The following is a 13,566-nucleotide window of genomic DNA, read 5'->3' on the forward strand; positions in this document are numbered from 1 at the left end:
TAACCATAGGCCACAGGTGAATCCTGCCCCATGATACACCAACGACATATGAATCATATGCCCCTATATCCTTACGTTGGGTCAAACGGTAACAGCCTCTATCCTCTTCATCTGGTTCAGTAAGGACTGTATTCACAGGACCGTGTCCAATGAAAGGCACAGAACCTGGCCCCATTGATCATTAGTTCTTGAGTGGGAGCCAGATGGGGTTTCTCCCAATATATAAGCAACTCCATTTCTGCAGGCACTGGCAGGTCCTCTTGAGGTGAGATAGTGTTGGCTCCTTCACAGTAGCCCTGGCAAACCAATCGTCCAGGTATGGAAAGCATACTATCCCCTCCATATACAGAAATGAGACCACTGGGTCCAGCAACTTTGTAAACACCTTGGAGGGGGGAGGGAGAAATCCTCAGGTTGAAGGGCAGTACCCTAAATTAGTAATGCACCCGTTACACAGAAAATCAGAGGAATTTCTAATTATTCCGCCATATTGGCATGTGGTGGTATGGTCTCCATTTTGCATGAGGTCTGCACCGCAGACTGATTCACTGCTCTCAAGTTACAGAACTAGCCTTTAGTTGCCCGATGGTTTGGGCACCTAGATGATTCTGGAGAAAATGTCCTTCTGTGCGTGCAGATTTATTTCTTCTTCAGCAATTCACTCAACCTATTTCTCTGGTCCTCCCTCTTACTCGTCTTCGTCACAGAGGGAATCATGATTGTTCCTGAGGGCAAATAATGACTCTGGAACTGGATCTGGTACCCCGAGGTTATCGCTCTGTTAGCCCCGCCATACCAGTTTCCCCTTTCAAAAGGTGCTTGAGCCTGCCACCCACCAGCTTGTGCATGTAACTCTAAGGACTTCTGTGTCTTTTCCGCCAGTGTTACTCCAGAATTAGCCGGGTTACTCTGGAATTGGTCCCTTTTCTGACCAAATCCTGACTTGGACTGGGATGGACTCGTCCCATGTGCCCTAGACCCCGTTGAACTGGCCCTATGGGCAGTGCTGCTTTCCTTCTTCAGTTTCTAAGTGAACTTTATAGTGGACTTTACCCTCCAAAGCTTCCCTGAGCACTTCCTTCAAATGGCAATTTCGGGGCAATGGCCCTCTCCGATTCTTCTTTTCGTCATTCTCTTCGGTGAATGTGGTGCCTACCTCAGAAAGCGTGAGCATAACCAACAAACCAGCACGCTACCCACCCGTGACGCCATACAGTATACCTCCCAGCTGATGGTGCCCACTTCCATCCATGCACATACTACCAGTAAGATGACCGCCAGCTTGCTAGACCCTTGCTGGATGCCCGGCACCATCACACCACCTGCTAGTCCTCCTGCCACCTTTTCAGCTTACCTGCGTCCTGGGCATAATACCATACCCAAAATGGCCGTCCGTTGAGTCACCCATGGCTGTGCATGTTTCACCAAGCCCATCAAATGGGCCTTCTCGCCCCCACAGGCAGCCCAGCAGTTCTCCTCCAACTTGGGCCTGACAGGGTAAGGAAAAATGCTTGTCCCTGAGGGAAGTATAGAAATAAAAGTTATCAGGTAATAATATCGCCATATATATGGTCGCCGTAAATAATATCGCCGGGAAAATGTTGTGGCAATATTATTTAGGTGACCATATGTATGGGGACAGGGGCAAAAAAAAAATGTTTTAAAAAAATAAAATTAAAATAAAAATTTGAGGGTTGCAGGGGTGTCCCCCACATGTTCCATGCAATAACACAGCCAAACCAGGCGGCGTGTGTGTGTACAGCCAGCATCATCCGCGGACCGGGGTTGTGTGCTTGGAGCAGCCGGTGCACCTACACGGCCGTGAGGGCTGTTGGCCTTGCTCGGGATAAGACCAGGTGGACCATGGTGAAGAAAGAAGAGTTGCCCAGTCTGGGCCGCAGGAGTAGGGCGTTCTGAACCAGGCAACCCGGCCGTGCCCTCTGTAGGCAAGCCTTCAAGGCATGGGGCTGCCCAAGAAGATACGAGAGGGCCATGGGGAGGTGACGGTGGGTGGCAGACTCACGTGATGGACGGAGCTGCATGAAAATACAATTATTGAGGCATTGGACATGCTGGTAAATCGGGTGGCACCACACAGTAGAAGGGCACACCCAGAAGAATAGCAGAAGTGGCAGACTTGGGGCACAGCGGACTCCAAACCACCAATGACAGCACCCAAGACAAGAGGTACTCCCTTTTGTAACAGCAATCACCCTTTTGTAACATAATATGTGTTTATTTGTTGTTGTTTGTTGTATATTAAATGTTTATTTAGGTATATGTTTAAATGTACAGTTATGTATGACAGTTACGTGTTATAGTTCACGGTAATAGTTAAGTAGGGGAATTAGAATTGGGTAGAGGTTGAAGTAGGAGGATGTATATAGCGTTGGGTAAGTGTGAAGAAGGAAAAAGGGGTTGTTGTGTACCCTGGCGTGAGTCAGGTGAGTGAAGCGGCTGCCTGTCAGAGGCTGCTTAGAGGGTAGGACCACCCAATAGGCTCAGCTACTGACCCCCCTCTACAGTGGGTGGTATCAGATGGAAGTTAGGGCTCTACTTTGTCAGGTCTATCCTGTGGGTCTTTGACCCCCTCAAAGGGTGGTTGGGCTGACGGTGCAGTTCCCTCAGAAAGAACTCACACAAGGGGCCAGAGAAGAGGGTTAGCACTAGGAGGAAAATGTTTAGGGAATATTAAGACATTGTGTTTTGTCTTTTTATAAATAAAAAGGGGTCACAGTTGGAATCCTCCAAAAATCCACCTTGGTGTTTGTGTCTGTAGGGTATTTTGTGAAGATTTGGGGCCTGACGGTATTTTCTTACCGCCGAAAAATAACTTAGCAACAATCACTCCTTGTATTCAGATTGGGCCATGTACAACAATAATACAGTGGACATGCATTATTTCAGCACACAGACATGCGTGGTTGGTATGCGTGGTTGGTGGTATTTTGGTGAGCATAATTCCCTTGTCTTATTTGTGGCCCCAATATCCAGAACCCCTTATTTTTGTTTAGATTTTTCGTGTAATCACTAGAGAGACCTCAGGCTTGCATTTCAGGAACACCACATTTTCATTTTTAGTGTGCCACCATGGGCAATTTCTCTCTGTCTTATCTACGGCAGCGAGCTATCATGTGGTATTTTCACTATCTTATATACGGTAGTGAACTATGTCCCGGGCCTCCCTTTTTGCCGACTCATAGACCTCCGACAAACTACAACACACACTGTTAGTTATAATTGCTCATACTGAATTACATTGTGCACACGGCTGCAGCAAATTTGACGTTTAGCTACCTTGAAATTGACAATTGCACTGTCTAAACATCTCCCCACATCATCAGCACTGTATTGGTAAATATAAAACACACCACCCGTCTGCTTTCAAATATTTTTGTGTATTATAAAAGTTGCATTTAAACACGATCTCACTCTTTACAGAAATAAATAAAATAGCACAGTAACAGCATTGTCTGTGATACACTGAAAAGAGAGTGGCGGAGACAAGAACTCAATTTGCAACATTAAACATGTGAGTAAAGCAGAGGAATCTCCTTTCCTACACTGACTGAATATTCTCGTACACACTCAGCCCCCACACTTCTGTAATTACCTTATCTGTTCAGCATGAGTTTTCTTCAGCTGTTCTCTTTCTGAATTTCTGAATTTGGCTCCCTTGAAGATTAACCCCAGTGAAAACAAGCGTCTTTCGTTCTCAAACCGGGGTTATTGCCTGGAATTCTCAGCTTTTGCAGCAGGAATGCTTCAGCCAGGAAACAGGTCCTTCTCCCAGCTCTGCCAAATCTCGATTGTCCTCAGGCTCCCCCAGCAAAACTCTAATCACTGCCTCTAGCATGATACTTGCTATGACGCTGCTCCAATCAGAATCAATCATGCCATCTCCTCCCTCACTACACAATGGCTCATTTCTACAGTAACCATTTGTAACCAACTGATTTCCTGTTCCTTCGAGCCGTTTGCTTCCTGTAGTTATGTGGACAGAGCAGCAGAGAAAAAGAAAAAAAAAATGAATGTGCGTTTAAAAGTTCACTTTCAGAGTAGGCCTAATTCTGCAGTGGAGACACATTTTTATTAGTGGGTTATGTTAAATGCAGTTTTATTAGTCAGGTTAGTTATTAATAAGGTTAGTTATTAATTTTCAAATGTGTTTCTTGCACCATAGGCATTTCAGGTGAAAAATAGTGTGCATTTTTGAATGTGCACGTGTGCTTTTAACTGTAAAAATAGATTTGCATCTTATATGTTAAAATCGTTTTTGACTGAATAGCCTGTCTTTACTTATATGTCCATGTTAATCTGGCAACACATATAGCAATGCACCGCCCCCATGTGGTGGCGCTGCATCAAAAAAAAAAATGCTACCTGTGCAGTAGTGCTGTACTCTGTGCTGTAATGCGCCAAATATCCTTACATACCCTCCTTTTGTTTTTAGAACTTGGCTACGATCCAAGCCAATTCCTAAAAACAACTTCTTTTTTTTCTTTTAAAATGCATGTGTATTGGGATATCTTTCTCTTCCTGACGTAGCTAGTAAAATCAGTAACATTTTCATTTTTACTGATAGCACAATCAACCATCCACCCATGATTAGCACCAGGACAGCCAAACCCACTATTGAGCGTTCCCCCCAGGTTCCCCAATTAAATCTTTCCACTTCTATTATCCCCAGATTACTAATTGTAATATTGTTTTTTCTCAAATTCATTTTTATAACATGTCTTTCTTTGTGATTCAATAAATATTCCACATCCGGATCTATTGGAAAAGTATCCCTTTGAAAAAAATCGATATTTTCCACTTGGCTTTCCCAAACATCATTTGTTACATGAAACAATGTTAACCCCCCAATTGACACAATTGTATCCTTTGGAACCTGTAAATAAAAAACATTATATTTCACCTGTTTATCCACGTATGTTCCATGGTTTAAATGTACTACTGTCATGTTCTTTAAACAGGTGCTGACCAACCATTTACCTCTGACCATTTTAGCCTGTGCCATTTCTTCACTCCCCATATTGCTAATAATCGCTTCACATCCTTCTGATATACGTGGGTCAGATTTCAAACCACAAATAGCATCTGTGGCATCAGGAACAAACGGTTTACCTGGACACATATAATTTTGTTCTTTAAATTTTACACATGTTTCCAGGTTTGGTATTAAATAAACTTCAGGTTCCCATGACTGAAATGCCACCACTTCTGGAGTCTTAATCTTAATAAATGTGTCCTCTTGCCAAAATCCCACGTTGTGTACCCACTTCGTTTGATAAATAAGTTCAGGGGCTACATATGGGATGCATAGCAAAAATCCGATCTCTAGTCTTTCCAAGTCCACATATAGCGGCATTGCATTACCCATTTCAAATGCAATTTTTACCTGTATTATATCAATTTCCCTCCTGGTCAATCTTTCTATCATTTGACGAATAATATCCTGCGAAACAAAATACAAGGGGATATGTCCTTGAATCAATTGTGAAACTGCAGTTTGAACTTCTCTCATATAATTCGTTAATAGTCTATCAACAGGACTCATTAGGTTCAATATTTCATTTAAAGTTCTGTCATGCTTAAGTATTATTTTAGTCGCCCATTGCATTACATCCGCTTGTTCATTTAGAATGATTGCAGTTTCATTTATGAATCTTACTTGTTCATCCAGTCCCCCTCTAATTCCATCTAATGTTTTTTGTATTATTTCTAGGTCAATACTCAGTTGTTGCGCTTTAGTACTCAGTGTTCCTACCGAAATAGAATTGGCTGTTGATATTGTGGTACCTATTATGGCTCCAACTATAGACATTACCAATGATATCGCGAGCATCACCGTACCTCTCTTTCCTCTCCTCTTCTTAATGTCTGCTGAATTCACGAATGTTTTTTCAAATTGCATTAATATATCTCTTATTGACTGCTTAGTGTCCTCTTTTCTTATTTCCAGCCATTCTTTAGTCTGTTCAATCTTAATTCCGGTATTGTTCAAGTGTTTTTCAATCAAAATCTCAGTATTCAATGGTATGTATATATTTTGGAAAATCATCCTTCTATCACTCATGATGAATCCTGGTGCCTCTTCCACCGCGATACCAGATGCTGGTCCTGGTTCAATGACAACCTGTGCTTCTGAATTCTTGAAGATCCCTCCAAATATCATCATCATTAACCATATCATCGGTATCATCTTCAATGCTGATCGCTTTGCAGCCTTGGTCTTCACCCCTCTTTGGGGCTTTCCCGGAATCCGTCCACGTGGGCTCCAGGACTCCATCGTCTCCCGTGGGCTCTGATCCCGGAACCTCCGACCAAATAATGTTAATTTTCTAAATCAAATAGAAAATAAACAAATTAAGTACATAGCACAATACTAACTTCACCCTTTTGCCAAAAATAAAACATGCTTGGTAAAAATATATATTTTTTCTGAAATTAAACACAAGTTAAAAAGAAAACAAGCACATATAAAACAGCATTCAATATTTAATACATTTTCTCTCTGCACACCAACCATGAGCTTCCATTATATATATTTATTTATTTATTTATTATATATTGTTACATATATTACAGTGTTTATGTGCCATTATAACAATCAACTTTTTAACTTCTTTGTCACTGCCTCCTGATTGTACCCATTTATTTTCTCTTTTTGTGTTCAAGGGACTTTATCTGTTTATACATGCTCAAGCTGCCTGATCTCATGTCTGGGATGGCATGGTTTGATTTGATTTACATGGACAAACTGCTCTATTGCCGTTTCACCTTCATTTTTCAAAATTTTATAAACTACAGGAGAGACCTTATCTATAATTCGAAATGGCCCCTGCCATGCTGCTAGAAATTTAGAATTTTTCTGTTTACTTTTTCCAAAATGAAACTTGTACACCTGATCCCCTACACTGTATTCCTTTACTGATGTCTTTTTGTCATAATAAGACTTTGCACTGTCAGCAGCTCTTTCCAGATTTCTCTGCACAAAAGCAAATGCATGTTGCAAATGCCTCCTCAGTTCATCAATATATTCATGAACTGTGGATGCACTCACAAGTGTCTGCTCATGTGTTCTGTATAGTAGGTATTGTGGTAACACCATTTTCCTACCTGTCAAGACCTCATGGGGGCTAACACCTGTTGCTTTGGCAGGAGTTGATCTGATTGCCATCAAAACCAATGGTAAACGTAAATCCCAGCTGGAACCTGCTTCTGCCCCAAAATTCTTTAAAATATCCACAACAGACCTATTGCTTCTTGCAACTGTACCTGAAGACGCTGCCGATATGCGATATGTAGTTTCCTTTTCACACCTAGTATTTGCCATACCTTACTCATTAGAGTACTTGTGAAATGACTTCCTCTGTCTCACTCAATTATTTGTGGCAACCCAAACCTTGAGAACACATGGTTCACCAGCAATGTGGCTGCTGTTTGCGCACTACAATCTGGTGCAGGAATGCATTCAATCCACTCGACATCAAACATACCACACTCAAAATATAACGGTTTCCCCTGCTCGACCTTTTTAAAGGACCTACATAGTCTATTTGCAAATCTGACCATGGGAGAGTTAGGCATCTTTTCATCGATGGTGCTCTATGCATTGGTGAAGCAGGTTTAAATTGGTCGCATACTAGACATCCTCTAGTATATAATTCCACATCTTGGGACATATGTGGCCAGTAAGCATAATCTTTTAGTATTTCTAATGTTTTTTTGTGAACCTCTATGGCCTGCAGTTATGGCATCATGTGCATGGTGTAGCATTAGTCCTCTGAATGAAAGGGGTACTACCCACTGTATTTGTCCTGTTATGGACTCTCTAATCATGAGTCCATCCTGTAATCTAATTCGTGTTTTGTTCTTTAATAGCACCCTCAGCTCTTCTTTTTCCATACAATCATTTTCTGTTAAAGAATTTTGTTCAGGATCTATCAAATGATTATAATAGATTCCCAAAATTCGATCATTCTTTTGTACCTCAATCAAATCTTGGTCTGGCGTGTCATGACTCCACTGCACCACCGGTTGATCTACCTCCTTTGGTGCTTTAGAACGTGTCACTGCATCAATTTGTATTTCACCCATTAAATAATCAATAGGTAGCAATTCTCCCATCACAGCCCCAATCTTAGCCAGGTGGTCTGCCTTATCATTTCCCTCCTTATCCTCTCCTGGTGTTTTTAAATGCCCACACATTTTTCTCCACTATATTGTTACATTATTCTCTGACACCAATTTGTCTATGGCTTGTATCATTTTTCCATGTTTAAGTGGCTTTTTGTTGTATGTAACCATGCCTCTTGCTTTCCAACCAGGCAAATACTCCACAAAGCTATTCCGTGCATAGTCAGAATCAGTCACCAGGACAATTTCACTGAACTTTTTATCAACTGCAGTAGCAATTGCTTTATAAATGGCTGCCAATTCCGCCACCTGACTGCTCCTATCTCCAATCCTCATCCCTATACTGGGGACGCCTTCACATTTCAACCAGACATTTCCTATTCCTGCCACTAATTGTTTATTACTGTCATTTTCAATGTGAAAAGCACAACCATCCACATATACAGTTGGCAAATCCTTGCATGTTTTTTCATCAAAAGCTTTGTGTGGTGATTGTTCAAATTCCTGCAAACTAGTTTCCACTTCCATTTCATTTGGTATTTGTTCAGCTGCACAGTCATGTAAGTCAGCTAACCCTTGAGCAATTGGGTTCTTTTTATTTTGTCCATATCTCACTTCTACGGGAAAACCTTGTAATGCCAGCGTCCATGAAGTGATTCTGGATTGCGCTAGATTACCTGATCTAATACTTTTACTCTCTAAAAATTGCAAAGGTTGATGATTTGTTTCAATAATCAACTTTTCTCCCTGAACAATGGGGCGGAAATGTTGTAGCGCCCACACAGTGGTTAATAGGGCCTTTTCACATTCATTAAATTTCATTTCAACTTGGGAAAATGCCTTACTTGCATATGCAATGGTTTTGTGATTCAAATCGTGTTTTTGTGATAACACTGCTGACATACAATGTTCAGAAAAACCTATTTCTATAAAGAAATCCCTGTCCTTTATGGGGTATGCTAAACATGGTGCCTTTACAAGACATTCCTTTAATTTAGCCACTGCATCAGACTGCTCTTTTTCCCATTTCCAGGGAGTATTCAGTTTAAGCAGTTTAGTCAATGGTTGAGTGATTTCTGCATAATTTTCAATGAACTTTCTGTTATAGCCTGTCATCCCTAATAAACGTTTTACTCCTTTCACATTTTTAGGATCTTTTAATCTTTGTATGGCCTCTATTTTCTTCTTTTGTGGATTTAGCCCATGTTGAGTCACTTCATGCCCTAGAAAGTTCACTTTTTTCTTGCACCATTGTGCTTTTTGCAAAAATACTTTGGCGCCTGCTTTCTGCAATTGGCCAAGTACATGTCTTATTTCATCAAAATGGCTTTTCAGGCTTTCATTTTTTATCAGGACATCGTCCACATAAACTATTGTTCCTCTTTCCGCTGCATGCGGCATGGCCTTTCTCAAAAATATGCCAAATTCATTCCCACTATTGATGTACCCGAACGGAGCTCTAAGCCAGGCATATTGGGTCCTGTCAAATGTAAAGGAAAATAAATGTTGTATCTCCTCTGTCAATGGCACGCACCAATATCCAGAGGTGAGATCTAATGTGGTAAATACATTTGAACCATGTACCTGAGCTAGGCCCTGATCAATGAATGGCAGTGGCCATCTAGATACTGGTACTCTTTTATTTAACTCTCTCAAGTCTGCACATAGCCGCCATTGACCATTTGGCTTTAACACACCTAAAATAGGTGTATTGGATGTGCTATGAATGGGCCTGATGATTCCCCGCGATTCCAAATTTTTAATAATATCTGCCAATGATTCTAAACATGCCAGCGGTAGTTTATACTGGCGTACAAACACTGGATTTCTGCTACACCCTTCTGGTAGTGTGGCCACATGTAAATCAGTTAAACCACAATCATAAGCATCTTTTGCAAATACATCCTTAAACTCCATAAATATCTCCCTCAGATTGTCCCTATCCTCATTGCTTTCACACGCATCCGCTAAGGAGATCTGCTCTTCTACCATTTTGGAAAATTCTGGAAAATCTTCTGGTAAGGGAATCTCAGCGCTTTCCTCTAACTGTGTGGCTGTGTCTTTTTGTAAAGCTGCCAGTTTTAAATATTTTGGCATATCAGCTTCCACTTCAATGGGCTGATTTTCTGTTTCATTTTCATTTAAATTAAATATTATGCAATCCTCTTGATGGCAGCACACTGTCTCATTTGAATCATAAGGATACACAGAATGAATTTTAAATATTCCTTTGGGCTGAGAGTCCAGGTGTTCTGGCAACTCACCCTTGGCATCTACATACTTTTCAGGAATATTTCCAATCACCATCTTAGTTAAATCTGCCGTATAATGTGATTTTTGTATGGCCATTCCTAATGGGGAGTTTTCCTCTAAATGAATATCCTGACAACCTTTATTATTTACCATAATTTTTACAGATCCTTCACCAATATCTTCCAATGGAATGTATTCATAATCCAGGCCTTGCTGTTTTATGGATTCATTCAGGCATACAAATGCATCAGAGCCTTTCATCTGCTGTCCATTTTTGCATTTCAGTGTTATTGCAAACTGTTTTGTAAATGCAGGAATAATAGTATCTTTCCTCATTTGTAATTCGATTGCATAAGGAACCAGTTGTGCACAATGATAAGCCCTTCTTTTGTCTTCAAATTCAGGTGCCGGCCCACCTAGGCGTGACCATATTTTTTTATTAAGAAAATCTAACACCATACACATTCTGTGCATGATGTCATTGCCCATGTAAAATTCATTTTGTGCTCCACTCACTATCCATACATTATGGTAAATTGTTTTCTGCCCGATGCTAATTTTAAGCATGCATCTGCCTGCAATTCGGTTTTTGTTTTTTTGGACTGTCCAACCCAGAAACATATTGGTTTTTAATCCTAAATCTCGGGATTTCTTCCCTCTCCATTATTTTTTGCAACAATTTCTCATTAATGAAACTCCTTTCATGTCCAAGCGCTAAAGTGGCTTTTATTGTTTTAAAATAGTCATTTATACCAACATGAACCCATGGTTGCTCATCTTCCATGTGTATTTCTGCCAGAGTGGTAATGTGTTTTTCTGAATCTGTTTTAGGAGCAATATTCTATTTGCATGTTTTCTCTTTTAAATAAAAACGTAATGTGTGCTCATCTATGGCAGTCTGCCAATTTTTCCTTGGGTCCAAGTATATTTGTACAGGTAGTTTTTCATTGTCGCTCAGCATTTTGTCTTGACACATTAATATAACAGTGACACTAGGTATGCAGCTATTCTGGAGATATACCTCCACAGCATCATTTGTTTTGGCAACGGTGTGACATTCATTTATATTGCTGTTTTGTGATTTTAGTTTCTTAGGCCTCAATGTTTTTTTGGTTAAGGAGCACAGCACTCCATTCACCCCATCTATGAGAGGAGACAATCTTTTCAGGCAATCTGTCCCCATCATAAATGGAATTTCACAAATAGATGTGATCAATACCTCTTGTTTCATTCTGTGCTTTCCTATTTTTATGTCAACCTCAGTTACACCTATGATGGGCACCTCCTCCCCATTAAAGTTATGCACTGGGCCTTGATTTTCCTTCACTGTGATCTGACTCTGTGGGGGTCTCCCTTCATTGATACCCTTTACCAGCTCCTTGGACATAATTGTGGCCTGTGCGCCAGTGTCAATCATAGCAAAGGTGTGGCATTTTTCTTCTACAGTGATGGGTGCATAATATCTGTCCTCAACTTCCTCTAATACACATAAGAAATGTGAATTCTTACTGATTTCAGGACTCACCTTTCTCAGGTCTTTTCCACTTTTGGCTAAACACATTCGTAAATGGAAAGACATTTTTCCCTCCTTTTTACCCATTTCTGCGCGAGAGACTTTATTCATTTCTCCATGATCAGAGGTTTTTTGGAGTGTGGCCACTGTTCGCCCATCCATCTGGGTAACATCAGAGACCACATTACAACCTTCCAACTGAACATGTGTAACAACATCATTCAGCAATTTGTCATTTTTTAATTCTGTGCATTTGTGATCATTTAGTGTGATAGCAGCCCTTTCAGCCTCTTCAAAAATATGTGGCTCAAAGAATTCTTCAGGTGATTGACTTGTACCCTCCTTGTGAGTATTTCCTTTTTCTGTCTGTGTTTGGTCATTGTTTTGATTGCCCAGGGAAGGAGCTATAGCATCCCCACTTACTCCCTGTCCACTGGTATTCCCCATGCATGAGTCATTTTTCTTAAATCTGTCCCTTTCTTCTTTTGGAATTCCTAATGTTTCTTTTTCATTTGTACAAATCTTTACTGTTTTATTTAGCTCTAGGTTAAACCGTACCTCTTTTTTAGAAGTATTTGCACTTTCTGTCACAAGTTCATTTACTGGCACTTTCACATTTAATCCATTAGGCATCTCAGAGTCGTTATGCAAAATTATATCAGAGCAATCTGTCATTTTGGCACTGCAGTTATCATAAGTACTTAGTCACTTTTCGGAAGCCCCCCGGTCATTGCTATGGCCATCAGCCCCCTCTTTGGAAGGTTGTTTTTGCGCTGTACAGAGCTTTCCTATTTGCTCAGCTAACATTTTCACTTGGGCCTCAAGGCACTGGAACCTTTCCATCTCTCTAGGATCCTCTTTCTGTGGCCTAGGTCGATATTGGTTGTTTTCCCCCTGATTGGATCTATTCTGATACCTCTCAGGTGATTGATGTTGGTTGGGATGGTTTCTGAACTCTTGATTCATTTGTGGAGGGGAGCGGGTTGCACCCATCCTTTGATTATAGTCCCCTGGTGGGGAATCATTGTACTGACGTGGATTGTAGTTCACGTTTTGCCTCATGTCCTGTCTCTCAGATTGTGGGTACTGGCCCCTAGGTTGATTTCCATTATCAGTAAATCGATCCACATATCGGGGCCTATCCTGATTACCATATATCATGGTGTTGGGATCAAATCTGCTCTGTGTCCTCAATAACTGGTAGGGACCATCATTTCTTTGATCTTGATTTTGTCTCTGGTTATTGTTCATACCTGCCATATCAGGCCGATATCCTACCCGGGGTCTGTCCCCTAAATACCTAGGGCTGATGTAGCTCTCTCTATTACTCATCTTATTAATCACCTCCTGCATGTCGCACATTTGCATTTGGCATTCATTGAACTCTTTATTTCTCTTGTCTCTTTCTTGAATCATTTTAATCATTTCTTGTTCTGCACTCTGGAGATCACAGTCTTTTTCACAATGTTCTTTTTGTAAAATCTGCATTTCTGAAACAACCTCATCTTTATCCTGTCTAATGCGGTCCACTAAGGCTTTTAAGTGTACCAATTCTTGCTCACTATCCTCAAATTGTTTCTTGCTTTTGGATAACTGAGCATCAAAGTCTCTGCATTTTAATTGCATGTCTTTTTGGCATACATCCAATTCTGCTC

This window comes from Ambystoma mexicanum, chromosome 2p (genome assembly GCF_040938575.1).
Source record: "Ambystoma mexicanum isolate Mex_15411 chromosome 2p, UKY_AmexF1_1, whole genome shotgun sequence".
NCBI classification, from domain to species: domain Eukaryota; kingdom Metazoa; phylum Chordata; class Amphibia; order Caudata; family Ambystomatidae; genus Ambystoma; species Ambystoma mexicanum.